We start from the raw sequence: 21,743 nt of genomic DNA on the forward strand, positions 1-21,743 counted from the left end.
AGTGGGATTGCTGTATCATATGGTAGCTCTATCTTGAGTTTTTAAAGGAACCTCCATACTGTTCTCCATAGTGACTGTACCAATTTACATTCCCACTAACAGTGTAGGAGTTCTCTTTTCTCCACACTCTCTCCAGCATTTATTGTTTGAAGATTTTTTTAATATAAATTTATTTATTTATTTAGCACTACGTTGGGTCTTCATTGCTGTGTGCAGGCTTTCTCTAGTTGTGCAATTGGGGGCTACTCTTTGTTTTGGAGTGCAGGTTTCTCATTGTGGTGGCTTCTCTTGTTGCCGAGCATGGGCTCTAGGTGCATGGGTTTCAGTGGTTGTGGCATGTGGGCTTCAGTAGATATGGCATGCAGGCTCAGTAGTTGTGGCACACGAGCTTAGTTGCTCCATACCATGTGGGACCTTCCTGGACCACGGCCTCAACTCATGTCCCTTGCATTGTCAGGTGGATTCTTAAGCACTGTGCCACCACGGAGGTCCTATCGTTTGTAGATTTTTTGATGATGGCCATTTTAACCGGTGTAAAGTGATACCTCCTTGTAGTTTTGATTTGCATTTCTCTAGTATATAGTGGTGATGAGCATCTTTTCATGTGCTTTTTGCCCATCTCTATGTCTTCTTTGGAGAAATGTCTATTTAGATCTTCTGTCCATATGTCGATTGGGTTATTTGTTTTTTTTCATATTGAACTGCATGAGCTGTTTGTATATATCGAAGATTAAAACCTTGTCAGTTTCTTCATTTGCAAATATTTTCTCCCATTCTGTGGATTGGCTTTTCATTTTGTTTATGGTTTCCTTTGCTGTGCAAAAAGCTTTTAAGTTTAATTAGGCCCATTTTTAAATTTTTGTTTTTATTTTCATTACTCTAGGAGGTGGATCAGAAAAAGATCTTGCTGCAATTTACTTCAAAGAGTGTTCTGCCTATGTTTTCCTGTAAGAGTTTTATAGTATCCAGCCTTACATTTAGGTCTTTAGTCCACTTTGAGTTTATTGTTGTGTATGGTGTTAGGGAGTGTTCTAATTTCATTCTTTAACATGTAGCTGTCCAGTTTTCCAAGCAACACTTATTGAAGAGACTGTCTTTTTTCCATTGTATATTCTTGCCTACTTTGTCATAGATTAGGTGGCCATAGGTGTGTGGTTTTATCTCTGGACTTTCTATCTTGTTCCACTGATCTATGTTTATTTCTTTCTTTTTATTTTGGTGCCAATACCATACTGTCTCGATTACTGTAACTTCTGGTAGAGTCTGAAGTCAGGGAGAATGACTCTTCCAGCTCTGTTTCTCTTTCTAAAGATTGCTTTTGCTATTCAGGGTCTTTTGTGTTTCCACGCAAATTGTAAATTTTTTTTTCTAATTCTGTGAAAACCGCCATTGGTAATTTGATAGAGATTGCATTGCATCTGTAGATTGTTTTGGGTACTATAGTCATTTTCACAATGTTGATTTTTCCCATCCAAGAACATGGTATATCTCTCTATCTGTTTGTGTCATCTTTGATTTCTTTCATCAGTTTCTTACAGTTTTCTGAGTACAGGTCTTTTGCTTCCTTAGGTAGGTTTATTCTAAGGTATTTTATTCTTTTTTGTTACAATGGTAAATGGGATTATTTCCCTAATTTCTCTTTCTGATCTTTTATTGTTAGTGTATAGGAATGCAAGAGATTACTGTGTATTAATTTTGTATCCTGCAACTTTACCAAATGCACTGATTAGCTCTAGTAATTTTCTGGTGGCATCTTTAGGATTTTCTAAGTACAGTATCATATCATCTGCAAGCAGTGACAGTTTTACTTCTTCTTTTCCAATTTGGATTCCTTTTGTTTCTTTTTCTTTTCTGATTGCCATGGCTAGGACTTCCAAAACTATCTTGAATAAAAGTGGTGAGAGTAGACATCCTTATTTTGATCCTGACCCTAGAGGAATTGCTTTCAACTTTTCACCATTCAGTATGATGTGAGCTGTAGGTTTGTCATATATGGCCTTTATTATATTGAGGTAGGTTCCCTCTAAACACACATTCCAGAGAGTTATTATCAAAAATCGGTGTTAAAATTTTTTTTACATCTTTATTGGAGTATAATTGCTTTACAATGGTGTGTTAGTTTCTGCTTTATAACAAAGTGAATCATTTATACATATACATATGTTCCCAAATCTCTTCCCTCTTGCATCTCCCTCCCTCCCACCCTCTCTATCCCACACCTCCAGGTGGTCACAAAGAACTGAGCTGATCTCCCTGTGCTATGCAGCTGCTTCCCACTAGCTATCTACCTTAAGGTTGGTAGTGTATATATGTCCATGCCTCCCTCTTACTTTGTAACAGCTTACCCTTCCCCCTCCCCATATCATCAAGTCCATTCTCTAGTAGGTCTGTGTCTTTATTCCTGTCTTACCCCTACGTTCTTCATGACATATTTTAGCATACAGTATTTCTCTTTCTCTTTCTGACTTACTTCACTCTGTATGACAGACTCTAGGTCTATCCACCTCATTACAAATAGCTCAATTTCGTTTATTTTTATGGCTGAGTAATATTCCATTGTATATATGTGCCACATCTTCTTCTTTTTTTTTTTTTTTTTTTTTTTTTTTTGCTGTACGCGGGCCTCTCACTGCTGTGGCCTCTCCCGTTGCGGAGCACAGGCTCCGGACACACAGGCTCCGCGGCCATGGCTCGCGGGCCCAGCCGCTGCGCGGCATGTGGGATCTTCCGGGATAGGGGCACGAACCCGTGTCCCCTGCATCGGCAGGCGGACTCTCAACCACTGCGCCACCAGGGAAGCCCCACATCTTCTTTACCCATTCATCCGATGATGGACACTTAGGTTGTTTCCATCTCTGGGTTATTGTAAATGGAGCTGCAATGGACATTTTGGTGCATGACTCTTTTTGAATTATGGTTTTCTCAGGGTATATGTCCAGTAGTGGGATTGCTGGGTCATATGATAGTTCTATTTGAAGATTTTTAAGGAACCTCCATACTTTCCTGCATAGTGGCTGTACCAATTCACATTCCCAAAAGCAGTGAAGAGTGTTCCCTTTTCTCCACACCCACTCAAGCATTTATTGTTTCTAGATTTTTTGATGATGGCCATACCGACTGGTGTGAGATGATATCTCATTGTAGTTTTGATTTGCATTTCTCTAATGAGTAAAGATGTTGAGCATCCTTTCATGTGTTTGTTGGCAGTCTGTATATCTTCTGTGGAGAAATGTCTATTTAGGTCTTCTGCCCATTTTTGGATTGGGTTGTTTGTTTTTTTGTTATTGAGCTGCATGAGCTGCTTATAAATATTGGAGATTAATCCTTTGTCAGTTGCTTCATTTGCAAATATTTTCTCCCATTCTGAGGGTTGTCTTTTCGTCTTGTTTATGGTATCCTTTGCTGTGCAAAAGCTTTGAAGTTTCATTAGGTCCCATTTGTTTATTTCTGTTTTTATTTCCATTTCTCTAGAAGATGGGTCAAAAAGGATCTTGTTGCGATTTCAGTCATAGAGTGTTCTGCCTATGTTTTCCTCTAAGAGTTTGATAGTTTCTGGCCTTACATTTAGGTCTTTAATCCAGTTTGTGCTTATTTTTGTGTATGGTGTTAGGGAGTGACCTAATCTAATACTTTTACATGTCCCTGTCCATTTTTCCCAGCACCACTTATTGAAGAAGCTGTCCTTTCTCCACTGTACATTCCTGCCTTTTATCAAAGAAAAGGTGACCATATGTGTGTGGGTTTATCTCTGGGCTCTCTATCCTGTTCTCTTGATCTATATTTCTGTTTTTGAGCCAGTACCATACTGTCTTGATTACTGTAGCTTTGTAGTATACTCTGAAGTCAGGGAGCCTGATTCCTGCACCTCCGTTTTTTGTTCTGAAGATTGCTTTGGCTATTCGGGGTATTTTCTGTTTTCATACAAATTGTGAAATTTTTTGTTCTAGTTCTGTGAAAAATGCCAGTGGTAGTTTGATAGGGATTGCATTGAATCTGTAGATTGCTTTGGGTAGTAGAGTCATTTTCACAATGTTGATTCTTCCAATTCAAGAACATGGCATGTCTCTCCATCTATTTGTATCATCTTTAATTTCTTTCATCAGTGTCTTATAATTTTCTGCATACAGGTCTTTTGTCTCCTTAGGTAGGTTTATTCCTACCTAGATATTTTATTCTTTTTGTTGCAATGGTAAATGGATGTGTTTTCTTGATTTCACTTTCAGATTTTTCATCTTTAGTGTATAGGAATACCAGAGAGTTCTGTGCATTAATTGTGTATATTGCTACTTTAACAAATTCATTGATTAATTCTAGTAGTTTTCTGGAGCATCTTTAGGATTCTCCATGCTTAGTATCATGTCATCTGCAAACAGTGACAGAGTTACTTCTTTTCCAATTTGGATTCCTTTTATTTCCTTTTCTTCTCTGTTTGCTGTGGCTAAAACTTCCAAAACTACGTTGAATAAGAGTGGTGAGAGTGGGCAACCTTGTCTTGTTCCTGATCTTAGTGGAAATGCTTTCAGTTTTTCACCATTGAGAACGATGTTGGCTGTGGGTTTGTCATACATGGCCTTTATTATGTTGAGGAAAATTCCCTCTATGCCTACTTTCTGCACGGTTTTTGTCATAAATGGGTGTTGAATTTTGTCGAAAGATTTCTCTGCATCTATTGACATGACATATGGTTTTTCTCCTTCTGTTTGTTAACACGGTGTATCACATTGATTGATTTGCATATATTGAAGAATCCTTGCATTTCTGGAATAAACCCCATTGATCACGGTGTATGATCCTTTTAATGTGCTGTTGGATTCTGTTTGCTAGTATTTTGTTGAGGATTTTTGCATCTATGTTCATCAGTGATATTGGCCTGTAGTTTTCTTTCTTTGTGACATCCTTGTCTGGTTTTGGTATCAGGGTGATGGTGGCCTTGTAGAATGAGTTTGGGAGAGTACCAATCTCTGCTATATTTTGGAAGAGTTTGAGAAGGGTAGGTGTTAGGTCTTCTCTAAATGTTTGATAGAATTCACCTGTGAAGCCATCTGGTCCTGGGCATTTGTTTGTTGGAAGATTTTTAATCACAGTTTCAATTTCAGTGCTTGTGATTGGCCTGTTTGTATTTTCTATTTCTTCCTGATTCAGTCTTGGCATGTTGTGCATTTCTAAGGATTTGTCCATTTCTTCCAGGTTGTCCGTTTTATTGGCATAGAGTTGCTTGTAGTAATCTCTCATGATCTTTTGTATTTCTGCAGTGTCATTTGTTACTTCTCTTTTTTCATTTCAAATTCTGTTGATTTGAGTCTTGTCCCTTTTTTTCTTGATGAGTCTGGCTAATGGTCTATCAATTTTGTTTACCTTCTCAAAGAACCAGATTTTAGTTTTATTGATCTTTGCTATCATTTCTTTCATTTCTTTTTCATTTATTTCTGATCTGATCTTTATGATTTCTTTCCTTCTGCTAACTTTGGGGTGTTTTTGTTCTTGTTTCTCTAATTGCTTTAGGTGCAAGGTTAGGTTGTTTATTCGAGATGTTTCCTGTTTCTTAAAGTAGGATTGTATTGCTATAAACTTTCCTCTTAGAACTGCTTTTGCTGTATCCCATAGGTTTTGGGTCGTCGTGTCTCCATTGTCATTTGTTTTTAGGTATTTTTTTATTTCCTCTTTGATTTCTTCAGTGATCACTTTGTTAATAAGTAGAGTATTGTTTAACCTCCATGTGTTGGTTTTTTTTACAGATCTTTTCCTGTAATTGATATCTAGTCTCATGGCATTGTGGTCGGAAAAGATACTTGATACAATTTCAAATTTCTTAAATTTACCAAGGCTTGATTTGTGACCCAAGGTATGATCTATCCTGGAGAATGTTCCATGAGCACTTGAGAAAAATGTGTATTCTGTTGTTTTTGGATGGAATGTCCTATAAATATCAATTAAGTCCATCTTGATTAATGTATCATTTAAAGCTTGTGTTTCCTTATTTATTTTCATTTTGGATGATCTGTCCATTGGTGAAAGTGGGGTGTTAAAATCCCCTAATATGAATGTATTACTGTTGATTTCCCCTTTTATGGCTGTTACTATTTGCCTTATGTATTGAGGTGCTCCTATGTTAGGTGCATAAATATTTACAATTGTTATATCTTCTTCTTGGATTGATCCCTTGATCATTATGTAGTGCCCTTCTTTGTCTCTTCTCATAGTCTTTATTTTAAAGTTTATTCTGTCTGATATGAGAATTGCTACTCCAGCTTTTTTTCATTTACATTTGCATGGAATAACTTTTTCCATCCCCTTACTTTCAATCTGTATGTGTCTCTAGGTCTGAAGTGGGTCTCTTGTAGACAGCATATATATGGGTCTTGTTTTTGTATCCATTCAGCCAATCTGTGTCTTTTGGTGGGAGCATTTAGTCCATTCACATTTAAGGTAATTATCGATATGTATGTTCCTATTCCCATTTTCTTAATTGTTTTGGGTTCGTTATTGTAGGTCTTTTCCTTCTGTTGTGTTTCTTGCCTAGAGAAGTTCCTTTAGCATTTGTTGTAAAGCTGGTTTGGTGGTGCTGAACTCTCTCAGCTTTTGCTTGTCTGTAAACGTTTTAATTTCTCCATCCAATCTGAATGAGATCCTTGCTGGGTAGAGTAGTCTTGGTTGCAGGTTTTTCTCCTTCATCACTTTAATTATGTCTGGCCAGTCACTTCTGGCTTGCAGAGTTTCTGCTGAAAAATCAGCTGTTAACCTAATGGGGATTCCCTTGTGTGTTATTTGTTGTTTTTCACTTGCTGCTTTTAATGTTTTCTTTGTATTTAATTTTTGACAGTTTGATTAATATGTGTTTTGGTGTATTTATCCTTGGATTTATCGTGTATGGAACTCTCTGTGTTTCCTGGACTTGATTAACTACTTCCTTTCCCATATTAGGGAAGTTTTCAACTATAATCTATTCAAATATTTTCTCAGTCCCTTTCTTTTTCTCTTCTTCTTCTGGAACACCTATAATTCGAATGTTGGTGCGTTTAATGTTTTCCCAGAGGTCTCTGAGACTGTCCTCAGTTCTTTTCATTCTTTTTTCTTTATTCTGCTCTGCAGTAGTTATTTCCACTATTTTGTCTCCCAGGTCCCTTGTCCGTTTTTCTGCCTCAGTCATTCTGCTATTGATCCCATCTAGACTGTTTTTAATTTCATTTATTGTGTTGTTCATTATTGCTTGTTTCATCTTTATTTCTTCTAGGTCCTTTTTAAATGTTTCTTGCAATTTGTCTATTCTATTTCCAAGACTTTTGATCATCTTTACTATCATTATTCTGAATTCTTTCTCAGGTAGACTGCCTATTTCCTCTTCATTTTTTAGGTCTGGTGGGTTTTTGTCTTGCTCCTTCATCTGCTGTGTGTTTTTCTGTCTTCTCATTTTGCTTATCTTACTGTGTTTGGGGTTTCCTTCTTGCAGGCTGCAGATTCGTAGTTCCCATTGTTTTTGGTGTCTGTCCCCAGTGGCTAAATTTATTTCAGTGGGTTGTGTAAGCTTCCTGGTGGAGGGAACTAGTGCCTGTGTTCTGGTGGATGAGGCTGGATCTTGTCTTTCTGGTGGGCATGTCCAGGTCTGGTGGTGTGTTTGGTGGTGTCTGTGGACTTATTATGATTTTAGGCAGTCTCTCTGCTAATGGGTGGGGTTATGTTCCTGTCTTGCTAGTTGTTTGGCATAGGGTGACCAGCACTGTAGCTTGCTGGCTATTGAGTGAAGCTGGGTGTTGGTGTTGAGATGGAGATCTCTGGGAGATTTTCCCCATTTGTTATTATGTGGAGCTGGGAGGTCTCTTGTGGGCCAGTGTCATGAAGTTGGCTCTCCCACCTCAGAGGCACAGCACTGGCTCCTGGCTGCAGCACCAAAACCTTTCCTCCACACAGCTCAGAATAAAAGGGAGAAAAAGTGGAAAGAGAGAATTAATAGAAGTAGAAAGAAAGAAAGAAAGGAGGGAGGGAAAGAAAGAAAGAAGATAAAATAAAATAAAGATAAAATAAAATAAAGTTATTAAAATAAAAAATAATTTTTAAGAAAAAAAATTAAAAACAAAGGAAAAACAAAATAAACAATGGATGGATAGGACTCTAGGACAAATGGTGGAAGCAAAGCTATACAGACAAAATCTCACACAGAAGCATACACATACACACTCAGAAATAGAGGAAAAGGGGAAAAATCATAAATCTTGCTCTCAAAGTCCACCTCCTCAATTTGGGATGATTTGTTGTCTATTCATGTATTCCACAGATGCAGGGTACATCAAGTTGATTGTGGAGCTTTCATCCGCTGCTTCTGAGGTGCTGGGAGAGATTTCCCTTTCTCTTGTTTGTTCTCACAGCTCCCGGAGCTCAGCTTTGGATTTGACCCCGCCTGTGTGTGTAGGTCTCAGGAGGGTGTCTGTTCTTCACTCAGACAGGACGGGGTTAAAGGAGCTGCTGATTCAGGGGCTCTGGCTCACTCAGGCCGGGGGCAGGGAGTGATACAGAGTGTGGGGCGAGCCTGCAGCTGCAGAGGCCGGCGTGACGTTGCACCAGCCTGAGGCATGCCGTGCGTTCTCCTGGGGAAGTTGTCCCTGGATCCCGGGACCCTGGCAGTGGCGGGCTGCACAGGCTCCCCGGAAGGGAGGTGTGGAGAGTGACCTGTGCTTGCACACACGATTCTTGATGGCGGCAGCAGCAGCCTTAGCGTCTTATGCCTGTCTCTGTTGTCCGTCCTTTTAGCCATGGCTCGCACCTGTCTCTGGAGCTCCTTTAAGCAGCGTTCTTAATCCCCTCTCCTCGCGCACCAGGAAACAAAGAGGGAAGAAAAAGTCTCTTGCCTCTTCGGCAGGTCCAGACTTTTCCCTGGACTCCCTCCCGGGTAGCTGTGGTATAGTAACCCCCTGCATGCTGTATTCACGCTGCCAAACCCAGTCCTCTCCCTGTGCTCCGACCGAAGCTTGGGCCTCAGCTCCCAGCCCCGCCCACCCCAGCAGGTGAGCAGACAAGCCTCTCGGGCTGGCACCGATCCTCTGTGCGGGAATCTTTCCGCTTTGCCCTCTGCACCCCTGTTGCTGTGCTCTCCTCCATGGCTCCAAAGCTTTCCCCCTCTGCCACCCACAGTCTCCACCCACGAAGGGGCTTCCTAGTGTGTGGAAACCTTTCCTCCTTCACAGCTCCCTCTCACTAGTGCAGGTACTGTCCCTCTTCTTTTGTCTCTGTTTATTCTTTTTTCTTTTGCCCTACCCAGGTACGTGGGGAGTTTCTTGCCTTTTGGGAGGTCTGAGGTCTTCTGCCAGCGTTCGTTAGGTGTTCTGTAGGAGTTGTTCCACGTGTAGATGTATTTCTGATGTATCTGTGGGGAAGAAGGTGATCTCCGTGTCTTACTCTTCCACCATCTTCCCCTCCTCTCTCAGTGTTGAATTTTGTCAAAAGCTTTTTCTGCATCTATTGAGATGATTGTATTTTTTTACAATAATATATATGTATATTTATTGGAGTATAGTTGCTTTACACTTTTGTGTTAGTTTCTGTAGTACAGCGAAGTGAAATAGCTATATGTATGCATATATATCCTCCCTCTTGGACCTCCCTCCCACTCCCCACCCATCTAGGTCATCACAGAGCACCAAGCTGAGCTCCCTGTACTATACTGCATGTTCCCACTAGCTATCAATTTTACACATGGTAGTGTATATATGTCAATCCTAATTTCCCAATTCATCCCACACTTCCCTTCCCCAAAACCCCCATGTCCACATGTCCATCCTCTACAACTGACCTCTGTTCCTTCCCTGCAAATAAGATCATCTGTACCATTTTTCTAGATTCTACATATATACCTTAATATATGATATTTGTTTTTCTCTTTCTGACTTACTTCACCCTGTATGACAGACTGTAGGTCCATTCACATCTCTACAAATGACCCCGTTTCATTCCTTTTTATGGCTGAGTAATATTCCATTGTATATATGTACCACATCTTTATCCATTTTTCTGTCAATGGACATATAGGTTGCTTCCATGTCCTGGCTATTGTAAATAGTGCTGCAGTGAACACTGGGGCACATGTGTCTTTTTGAATTATGGTTTTCTCATGGTATATGCCCAGTAGAGGGTTTGCTGGGTCATATGTTAGTTCTATTTTTATTTTTTTAAAGGAACCCCCATACTCTTCTCCATAGTGGCTGTATCAATTTACATTCCCACCAACAGTGTTGGAGGGTTCCCTTTTCTCCACACCCTCTCCAGTATTTATTGTTTGTAAATTTTTTGTTGATGGCCATTTTGACCAGTGTGAGATGATACATCATTGTAGTTTTGATTTGCATTTCTCTAACAATTAGTGACCTTGCACATCTTTTCATGTGCCTCTTGGCCATCTGTATGTCTTCTTTGGAGAAATGTCTATTTAGGTCTTCCACCCATTTTTTTACAGGATTGTTTTGTTGTGTGGGGTTTTTTTTTTTAATTGAGCTGCATGAGCTGTTTGTATATTTTAGAGATTAATCCTTTGTCCATTGCTTCGTTTGCAAATATTTTCTTCCAACTGAGGGTTGTCTTTCCGTCTTGTTTATCGTTTCCTTTGCTGTGCAAAACCTTTTAATTATAGATCAATCGTACAGGATAGAAAGCCCAGAGATAAACCCACACAACTATGGTCACCTAAAACATGAAAACGGAGGCAAGAATATACAATGGAAAAAAAGACAGTCTCTTCAATAATTGGTGCTGGAAAAACTAGACAACTCTTGTAAAAGAATGAAATTGGAACACTACCTAACACCATACAAAATAATAAACTCAAAACGGATTAAAGACCTAAATATGAGGCCAGACACCATAAAACTCTAATAGGAAAACATAGGAAAAACACTCTTTCACATAAATCACAGCAAGACCTTTTTTGACACACTCCTAGAGTAAGGATAATAAAAACAAACAGATGGGACCAGATTATATGTTTTTTATTCTCCAATTTGTTAATGATGTGTGTCACATTGATTGATTTGTATATATTGAAGAATCCTTGATTCCCTGGGATAAATACTGCTTGATCACAGTGTATGAACATTTTAATGTGTTATTGGGTTCAGTTTGTTAGTATTTTGTTGAGGATATTTGCGTCTATGTTCATCAGTGATATTGGCCTGTAAATTCCTTTTTTTGTGATATCTTAGTCTGGTTTGCTATCAGGGTGATGGTTGCCTCATAGAATGAGCATGGGGGTACTCCTTCCAATGCAATTTTTTTGGAAGAGTTTCTGAAAGGTAGGTGTTACATTTTCTCAAAATGTTTGATAGAATTCACCTGTGAAGCACCTGGTCCTGGACATTTCTTTTTTGGAAGTTTTTTAACCACAGTTTCAATTTCATTCCTTGTGGTTGGTCTGTTTATATTTTCTATTTCTTTCTCGTTCAGTCTTGGAAGGTTTTACCTTTCTAGGAATTTTCCCATTTCTTCTAGGTTGTCCATTTTATTGGTGTATAGTTGCTTGTAGTAGTCTCTTATCCTTTCTATTTCTGTGGTGTCTGTTGTAACTTCTCCTTTTTCATTTCAAATTTTATTGATTTCAGTCCTCTCCCATTTTTTCTTGATGAGTCTTGTTAAAGGTTTATCAATTTTGTTTTTCTTCACAAAGAACCATCAGTTAGTTTCATCAATCTTTTCTGTTGTTTTCTTCATCTCTATTTCATTTAATTCTGCTCTGATCTTTATGATTTCTTTCCTTCTATTTTAATAAGTTTGGGTCTTTTTGTTCTTCTTTCTCTAGTTACATTAGGTGTAAAGTTTCATTGTTTCGGTTTTTTGAGATTTTTCTTGTTTCTTGAAGTAAGCTGGTATTGCTATGAACTTCCCTCTTACAACTGCTTTTGCTGAATCATATAGGTTTTAGATTGACGTGCTTTCACTGTCATTTGTCCCAAGGCATTTTTTGATTTCCCCTTCTGAGATTAAAAAAAATCAGTGAGAGCCAAGTCAGAGTTCCCCAAAGTGGGTTCCTAAGGAACACCAATCTCCAGAGTTGCTCCCTGATGACTTGGGCTCAACTGGCAAATAAGTTTTGAAAAAACACTGTTTACTTCTTAGAGGTTCCTAGTAGCAAACTGAAAAGCCATAGAGCAGATAAAGAGATATCTGTTGAACTTTCCATGTCTCTCAAACTTATTTGCCAACAAAACCATTTTTTAAAATAGACCCTTTTAGAATCCCCGAGAACCAGGGGACCAGAGTTCTGAGAACGCACTTGAGGAAATGCTATCTTGGAGATGATCCTTCCTTGAACAAAGGAGTCTTTGCCTTCCAACAGAAGTACTCTAGACAGCTACCTGGGAGCCCCACAGCAAAAAAAAAAAAAAAAAAAGCCAAATTTTCCTAGAATTTCTGCAAATATAAAAGAATACAAGTATGTATTATATTTACATCATACTTATACTTGCATTAATATATTATAAATATAAACAAATGGGTAAATCACCCTCTGGGTTCCCAACAATCCTACTCCGGATGGTTCTAATCAATGGGACCCAGTAAATAATGAAACCCTTTCCCAAACGTGGACCCTTGGCCTCCATCTGAGGGAAGCAGCAGAGAGGGCATCTGGAGACCCACTTTCTAGCCCTAACTCTTACCAGCTTGTGACAGGAGTAAATCATTTCCCATCCTTAATGGTGAGAGGGGAGAGGATACAATGAAAGTGGGATTCATCGAAGCCTCAGTAAAGGCTGGGCGAGCTGTAAACATGCAAGGGATCGTCCTCTCCCACTTACGAGTCTCTCAGTTTGAAAGTCTGTCTCTCCTCCCTCGGCAGCAAGAAAAGCTTATCATTTCTAAGACATGAAGAACAAACGGAATTCTGCTACTCTTACACTGAGCTTGATTTTTAAAGTCAAGTTTTAAAAAAAATCGAGTTAATAAAAGGGGGAATTAAAAAAGGAAAAAACAGAGTGAACACTCCATTGCCATGTTCTAGAAACAGGCATTTCAGAACCCCTCACGCCCTGGTGTTATCCCAACATATATTCCTCATGGAGTGCATATCTGTTCTGCTCAGACACCTGCCAGGGACTCTGAAACTTTCTCTACAGAGTTAGCCCAACTCCCTCCATGACAAAATGTCCTTTGGAGTGTGTTTTTAAAGCACAAGGGTCCTGTCTGCAAATCACAGTGGCGCTCTCCTCACTGGAGTGAATCTGGAGGCTGGGGAGGGCGGGCTGTCCGGGGCAGTGTAGGCCCTGCCCCCCACAAACACTGGCCGTTGGAGGAGCACAGGTCGCACACACCTGGGACACCCGATGGTGGGAGGTGGTGCAGTTGGATGGGAGGGAATGCAAAAGAATCAGGAACATGCCCAGCCCCCAGCAGCCCCTTGAACAGATGTCCCGACAAGACTCTTACATACAGGTGGTCCTGACGCTTAAAGGCCTTGCTGCAGAGTTTGTACACCTGTCTCCTCTCCTGGCTGTGCGTCAGGTAGTGCTTGCTGAGAGAACTGGCACTGCTGAACACCTTCCCACAGAGGCTGCAGTCCAGGAGTGGGTTCTGAGGGGAACTGTGCTGCCGCTTTCCTTTCCCAGACGTGGCCCTGCCTCCTCTGTTAGCCTCTTTGGGCAACTTGAGCACGCCTAGTCTCAGGTCTACACAGAGGGAGAAAGCACATCTTATGACATCTGGGGACATTGGAGCCCGGGCAAAAGCACTCTACCACCCTCGGACCAACTTCAGCAGCTGAGTCCAACTCAGGGAGTTGGCTGAGAACCCCAACTTCAGCAGCTTCACTCGCACAGAAAACCAGGCTTAGCACCAGGTGAGGGAGAGAAGGGACCCTGGTCAGGCCACCCCTCCAGGGTGGCACCCAATCTTGTAGCCACACTTGGAGGTTAAGTGAGGGGACAGCAACAGTCTGAGAGCTTCCAGGACACAGTGACTGGACAGGCAGGACTTCATGACGGTAACATCAACAGCACACTTGCAAGTGCAATCCAGAAATGCACAATGCAAAATCTTAGAAATGCTTAAGTTCTTTCTCCCAGCCAATTCCACTCTGGGTTTTTTAATTAAGGAAATTAAGGCAGATCTGTACAAATAAACGGAGATCTTGCAGTAAACTGCAAGCGAGTTAACTGCAGCATTATTTTTCCTGGTGAAATGTGAGAAACCACCTAATAACTGACACGAGGGCAGGTGGGTGACTGCATTCTGGTCTCAATGGTCTATGGCGCAGGCATTTAAGATACAACTGTAGGAAAATATCCATTGACGTGAAAGGATGTTCATGCTGTACCACTAAGTGCTGTGCCACTAACAAGAGGATTGTTGAAAAACGGAATGATCTAGTCTTTAAAAGGGAAAAATAAATTTGAATAGAAACAAACAGAATGGGATTGATTGGTAGCATCATGGATCAACTTAATTTTCCTTTTCCTATATATCTGAATTTTCCATGTTTCTGTTCTCCTTGGGTAAATGAGTAGCAGTTTTGTTTTTATAATTTCATTTTCGGTTTTATTCTTTGACCCATGAGTTATTTTAGAAGAGTGTTATTTAGTTTCCAAATACTTGAAGATTTTTTCTCTTATTTCTTTTATTTCTTTATTTATTTTTGGCTGCATTGGGTCTTCATTGCTGCGCGAGCTTTCTCTAGTTGTGGCGAGTGGGGGCTACTCTTTGTTGCGGTGCATGGGCTTCTCATTGCAGTGGCTTCTCTTATTGCGGAGCATGGGCTCTAGGCTCGTGGGCTTCAGTAGTTGTGGCACGCGGGCTCAGTAATTGTGGCTTGCGGGCTCTAGAGCGCAGGCTCAATACTTAGGGCGCATGAGCTTAGTTGCTCGGCGGCATGTGGGAGCTTCCTGGACCAGGGCTTGAACCAGTGTCCCCTGCATTGCAGGGGGATTCTTAATCGCTGCGCCACCAGGGAAGTCTGCAATTAAGCATTCTTAAATTAAGATATGTAATTTTGTGTGTGTGTGTGTGTGGTACGGGTGCCTCTCACTGTTGTGGCCTCTCCTGCTGAGGAGCACAAGCTCCGGAAGCGCAGGTCCAGCAGCCATGGCTCACGGTCCCAGCTGCTCCGCGGCATGTGGGATCCTCCCTGACTGGGGCATGGACCCATGGCACCTGCATTGGCAGGCGGAGTCTCAACCAGCTCGCCACCAGGGAAGCCCCACTATTTTTTTTTTAAACACATAATGCTACTCCACACTGAATAGACTATAGTATAGTGTAAACATAACTTATGTGCACTGGGAAAGAAACAAACAAAACTCCTATGATTGGCCTTATGGTGGTGGTCTGGAACCGGACCTGCAGTACCTCTGAGGTATGCTGATACTTGAGCGACGGGAGTTAGGTTCTCTAACTCTGGTTTCATTAAGAAATACCTGGTGAGACTGTGTTGAGAATTCAAGTTCAAACACACCTAGTGCCCATATCTTAGTTTTTAACACTGTTCTCCAGTAAAAGTAACCAGGGCTCCTTGGATAAAGGGCTGGTTCGAAGACTGGGCAGGAAATTATACAGGATGTCCTTAGAGTATCTTGTAGTTCCAGAACAGAAGTCTCTCAGCCTCCATCTCGTTGTCTCTCTCCTTCATAGACACACACACACACATGGGGTATGTCAAAGAGACACAGGAGCCAACTGAAAGAGCTCCCAATAGTCAAAGCTGGAACAACTTGAGTAACAAAGTAGCACTGGATAATAACCCAGTCTATAAACTCTCCGTGAGCCCATGCTGATATAAATGAATGACTGAACAAATAAGTAAATGGCCGTGCATGATTCCAAATAATTTGTGTGGCTATTCTGCCCTCAAGAAGTTGAAGCATGACTCTTCACACCTTACGCATGAACTGTGCACAGTGACTTCCTTCCACAGATGACAGTATTGGGGGCGGGGACTAAGTTTACAGCGTAGAAACATGACAAACATTGTCAGCCAGGTGGTGGAGGTTCACGTCAACAGTGACAAGTCACACTGACACCGTGCACCCTGAATACCATGTGAGGACAGTGGCACTTCACTTCTGTGGTCTTCCTCCCCCTCGGATCATAAGAAACATAAGACAAACCCCAGCTGAGGCACATTCTCCAAAATACCTGACCACGGCTTCTCATGACTGTCATCAAAAACAAGGAAAGTCTGGGAAACTGTCACAGCCATGAGGAGCCTAAGGAGATGTGACAACTAAATGTGATGTGGCGTCCTGGGAGGATCCTGGCACAGAAGAGGGACATGAGGTAAAAACTAATGAAATCTGAATGAAGCATGGACTTTAGTTAATAATAATATAGCAATATTGGTTCATTAATGGTAACAAACGTACCATACTCATGTAAGATAAGAATAGGGGAAACTGAGTGTGGGGTATATGGAAATTCTCTATACCATCTTCCCAATTTTTATGCATTTCTAAAAACTAGTCTTCTAAGAAAGTTTCTTTAAAAAATTTAAGTTCCAGGGCCCTACCTGCAATGATTCAGATTAGGAAAGTCTGTGGTGGGGTACAGGAATTTGCATTTTTCACAGGGCCCCTAGATGATTACAATGCAGATAATTTGGGGTTGAGAAAACACTGTTTTCTGGGGGTGGAGTTTGGCTGGGGGGAGGTCATTCATAAGAAACCTTTGCCCAACTCTCTTCTTACATTCAGAAATTCTTCTGGACCACACACTTGTGCTTGCCACTGTATTCTGACAGCAGATAAGATGGGGGTGAGTTTGGATAACCACAAACAGTTTGGGTTCCCTGCCCCTCTAAGCAGCACTATTGTAAAAGCTTCCAATAGTTTAAAGCGGTTAAGTTTCAGCTTAATTTCTTACACAGCAATAGATAACGAATATACCACCCGACCATGAAGCCAGAGACTTTCATTTCCAGTGTCATCAGGCTTGACTTGTTATGGAGGGTGGGACCCACACGGTGACAGCAACAGCATGAGTGCTCAGGTCATACGGGGCACCTGCCAATATGCGATTTACGTTTTTCTCATCAAGGCTTCCCTGGTGGCGCAGTGGTTGAGAATCTGCCTGCCAATGCAGGGGACATGGGTTCGAGCCCTGGTCTTGGAAGATCCCACATGCCACGGACCAACTGGGCGCGTGGGCCACAACTACTGACCCTGCGTGTCTGGAGCTTGTGCTCCGCAACGAGAGGCCGTGACGGTGAGAGGCCCGCGCACCGCGATGAAGAGTGGCCCCCGCTCGCCGCAACTAGAGAAAGCCCTCGCACAGAAACCAAGACCCAACACAGCAAAAAAACAACAACAAAAAGTTAAAGGGTATTCAAAACAAACAAACAAACCAGATACATGGGGGTAGGCATTTTCCATCCCAGTTACAGAATGAGAAAACTGAGACTCAAACAGGGAAAATGACTTGCTCAAGGTGGCAAAGAAGGAAGAAGAGCCAGGCTGTAAATTCTGGTTCATCTGATGCCAGAGTCCTTTCCCCAACCACAGTGACCGCACCGCCTCCAACTCAACTTCCTCCTCTGCTCCTCCTCCCTCCCCGTCTTTTCAGATGGACTGAGCTGAAACCTGGCCCTTCTGTGAAGCCTCCTGACACCACCGTTTGCCCTGCTCCCCTAGCCAGTCCCTCCGAAGGCAGCACACAGTTACAGACACAATCACGCCTTTAAGCCATCAATCCTCTGAGGTGTCCCTCTTCCTCATCTCAGTTAATAGCATCTACGCAGTTGCTCAAACCCCAACCTGCCCTGCCAACCTCCATCTGTCCTTTTCCTTACCAGCTCTCCCTGTGACGTGTGACCCATCAGCACGTCTGAATCTACTTCTAACGTGATCCCTAATCCTTGCGTTTCTGGCCTCTTCACTGCTACTCCAGCCCAGGCCACCATCTCCGCTGAGAGCCTTCCAGCTACTCTCCAGGATTCCCGTCTTGCCGCCCACGGCCCCCACACAGCAGCTAGAGCTTTGCACAGCCTCCCCTGGTTCCCACGGCAGAGTCTGTGCTTTGCTTCACCGGGGCCTGGAAGTGGGTCTCAGCCTCAGCAGCCTCCTCAGTGTGGTTTCCCACCCCCGCGCCATCCACCTGCCAGCGTCTGCCACTCCGTCACTCCCTCGGACTTGGCCCCCTGCTGTACTTTCCTCATGTCTCTTTGTGGTGGACACAAGGTCTGACTCCCCAGTGGCCATTTCTGCTTCCTCTTCTTTTCCTGGCAAATGGGATTCCAGTTTGGATCGGGTGACAACAAATTTGAGGGAGCACACTGGTTCTCCCCACTCCTGGAACTGGGGGGAACACAACTTATGCTTCTGTCCTGGAGAGAAATCTTGAGGGTCTGGGATAACGGTGGCCACTTCCCTTTCCACTGCCACGGATCAGTTTAGAAAGAGCACGGGCTACAGTTCTGGCCGAGGAGATGTGAGGGGCATTCTGTTGGGCGCTACTACAAGCTTTCCTCACTTTTAAAAAGGGGAACAAGGAAGGGAGGGAGCTGCTCTCTGCCCTGCACCCTCCGAAGGTTTGGGTGCTCCACGTACAAGAGGGGATTCTTGCTGCTGCTGCTGCTGCAGCCGACTTGCAGACGCTGGCCACTGCTGGCAGGCCTTGACTTCACTGTGGAGCCACTGGCACCACCACGTGTCCTGAGAGCTTAAACCTACGCTGACTCCTCTGTTATTACGGCCAAATGCATATGCACTATAGATATCTAAACTGACCTTTTTGCTGCTTTATCACTCCTACCTTCCCGCTCCTAAAATGTAAGCTCTGTGAGCGGAGGGGCCTGTCCCTCCATCACTATGTCCCCATCACGTGGACTGGGCATTGTCTGGCACAGCTACAGCAGGTGCTTGATAAATGCTGGCTGCATTCATGTATGAGGCTCCTCCAGGGCAGGGACTCAGTCACTGTGGCTTCTGGGAGCAGCAGGGGCTCAAAAGCCTTCGCTGGATCAACAGGCAAGGGAAGCCAGAAGACAGCTGCTTAACAACCCAATTTAATAAGACATACAACTCAAAATGTACAAAAACAACCTAACAAAGGAGACGCAACAGGGCTGGAGGTGCCCCTCCCAACTTGCTGCCCACCCAGAGGGCCGATGCCAGCCCCTAGCTCGCCCTCCTCCTCCTACACTTGGAAGGGCTCCACGGGCCACCTTGCCCTGACGGTGGGATCCACGTGGTCCTGAAGCCGGTGCCACTTCATGTGGGCATTCCGACCCTTGATCTTGCCAAACACCCTGAGGAGGCACCAGAGGACACAGGGGTCAGAGCAGGGGGAGGCGGGTAGCCCTGAGGGGGGCACCCCAGAGGGCTGAGGGCAGGCGGTGTGGGAGCATCCAGGGAAAGGGCGGTACCTCTCACACTTCTGGCAGGGAAAGAAGCCCTGGCCCTTGCTGCTCCCCGGCAGCTCAGGGGTTCGCTTCGAGCTGGTGTTTGGGCTGGAGTTGGGGATGGACTCCCTCCTGTAACTCTCAGTAGTCCTCTGTAATTCGGGGGTTGGAAGGTGGCTGGGTTTCCTCCGAGGGCTACGAGTGACCTGCACAGGGGGCAGAGGTGATGAAAGGGTGCTGACCGCCCAGCCGCCCTTCTAAGGGAGAAGCAGGTGTCCAGAGCGTCCAGACGTCGCGGGGTGCATCCCCACACCGCCACCCAGCTTGGATGGGCACCGGGCATCCAGATCCGTGCTGAACACCTGAAGCCCTACCCCGAGACCCTTTACCTTCGCTTCTATCCTGTCTGCTTCATCCAGCTCTCTCTTGACCCTCTTTTCTGGCACTGGGGCTCGGCCGCAGTCAAAATTGATCATTATTTTCTGCGTGTAGTAGTACTCGACACACTGGGCTACTGTTTTTGTCTGGACCTAGTGGAGGAAGACAGAAGCCGGCTAAGGACAGTGCCTCAGGAGCAGCAGTGAGGATGGCCTTGACGCCCTAAATCCCCTCCCCATGGGGCCAGCCGTCACTTTTTGAAAGCCCTCCTGAAACGTCTCTCCCCTACGGCTTGGTATGCTCCTCTGCTACGGGGGACAGAGAATCACAAAGTCCTCCTGGGGATGAAGGAGTTCAGAGAGAAGCCACCAGAGTCAACACCATCTAAGCTCTGCACGCTCTGAGCAACAAGGCTGGCCCAGGAAGGCTTCTCTCCAGGAAAACGCACACAAAGGTACACACGAGGACGCTCACTGTGACATCACGTGGAGCCACATGTCTACCGACTGGGACTAATTAAAGCAGAGTGTCCTTACGTGGTGGATACCTCATAGCCTTATGCGACAGCTAGGCAGAGCCCTCCAAAAAACTGAAGAGGAAGGAATACTTCCCAACTCAGTCCGTAAGTTCAACATTTCTCTGATACCAAAGCCAGACAAAGATATTACAAGGAAAGAAGGCTACAGACCAATGTCCCTCATGAACATAGATGAAAAATTTTAAACAAAACTTTAACGAACAGAACCCAACTATATATATATATATATATATATATATATAAAGGACAATATACCATGACTAAGTGGAGCTCATCCCAGAAACGTGAGGTTGGTTTAACAATCGAAAATCAATGTAATTCATCGTATTAAACTTAAAAAAGAGAAATCATATGAGCATCTTGATAGGTGCAGAAAAAGCATTTGATACAATCCAATGTCCATTCCTGATGGAAACTCTCAGCACAATAGGAATAGAAGGAACTTCTCTTCAACCTGATCAATGATACCTACAATATCCCTACAGCTAACGGTGGAGTGGTTTCCCCTCAAATATCATGAACAACACAAGGATTTCCACTCTCACCACTTCTACTCAATACTGTACTGGTGGTTCTAGAGTGCAAAAAGGCAAGAAAAAAAGTAAAGGCATCCAGGTTGGAAAGGAAGAAATAAAAGTGTCTTTATTTACAGATGATATGACTGTCTATGTAGAAGATTCAGTGGAATCCACAAAAACGTTACCAAAACTAGTAAGTTAGTTTGGCAACATTTCAGAACACAAGATCAATATAAAAATCAATTTTATCTCTATACATACTAGCAACAAACCATTGGAAACTGAAATAAAAAACAACTCTATAACATCATAAAAAACACAAGTACTGGGCTTCCCTGGTGGCGCAGTGGTTGAGAGTCCGCCTGCCGATACAAGGGACACGAGTTCGTGCAATGGTCCTGGAGGGATCCCACGTGCCATGGAGCGGTGGGGCCCGTGAGCCATGGCCGCTGGGCCTGCGCGTCCGGAGCCTGTGCTCCGCGGCGGGAGAGGCCACAATGGTGAGAGGCCCGCATACCGCAAAAAAAAAAAAACCAAAAACAAAACAGAAAAAAACCAAGCGCTTAGGAATAAATCTGACAAAAAGTATGCAACAACTGTACACTAAAAACTTCAAAACAGTGCTGAAAAATTAAAGATTGAAATCGAGAGATATACCCTGTTCACGAGTCAGAAGACTCAATATTGTTAAGGTAACAACTCTCCCCAGTTGACGTAGAGAGTCAAAAACAGTACCAATCAAGTTCCTAGCAGGAATTTTTATTTTGAAATTGACAAGTTATTTCTAAAATTCATAGGGAATTAAAAAGGATCTAGAATACAAAAAATAACTTTGAAAAAGAATAACAAAGTTGAAGGACTAACATTTTCTAATTTCAAGACTTAGAATAAAGCTACAGTAATAAAGACAGTATGGGAATAGCTTAATAAAAGACAAACAGATCAATGGAACAGAATACAGGGTCCAGAAGTAGATGCATATATATATGGCCAACTGATATTTAACAAA

At 43.0% G+C, this 21,743-nt stretch overlaps 1 pseudogene across 1 annotated transcript in view; it reads right to left on the reverse strand.

The window, feature by feature from the left end:
* The window catches only part of LOC308605729 (zinc finger protein 541-like), a 123,348-nt pseudogene that overhangs the window by 77,649 nt on the left and 23,956 nt on the right, over positions 1-21,743 (reverse strand). The window contains exons 13-16 of the transcript in view: positions 19,690-19,830; positions 19,325-19,506; positions 19,056-19,207; positions 13,402-13,640 (exon numbers count right to left, since the gene is read on the reverse strand). The product of the transcript in view is annotated as a zinc finger protein 541-like (transcript). The remainder of the gene's footprint in view (positions 1-13,401; positions 13,641-19,055; positions 19,208-19,324; positions 19,507-19,689; positions 19,831-21,743) is intronic.

The sequence above is a fragment of the Mesoplodon bidens genome (genome assembly GCF_964165515.1).
Source record: "Mesoplodon bidens genome assembly, chromosome: 18".
NCBI classification, from domain to species: domain Eukaryota; kingdom Metazoa; phylum Chordata; class Mammalia; order Artiodactyla; family Ziphiidae; genus Mesoplodon; species Mesoplodon bidens.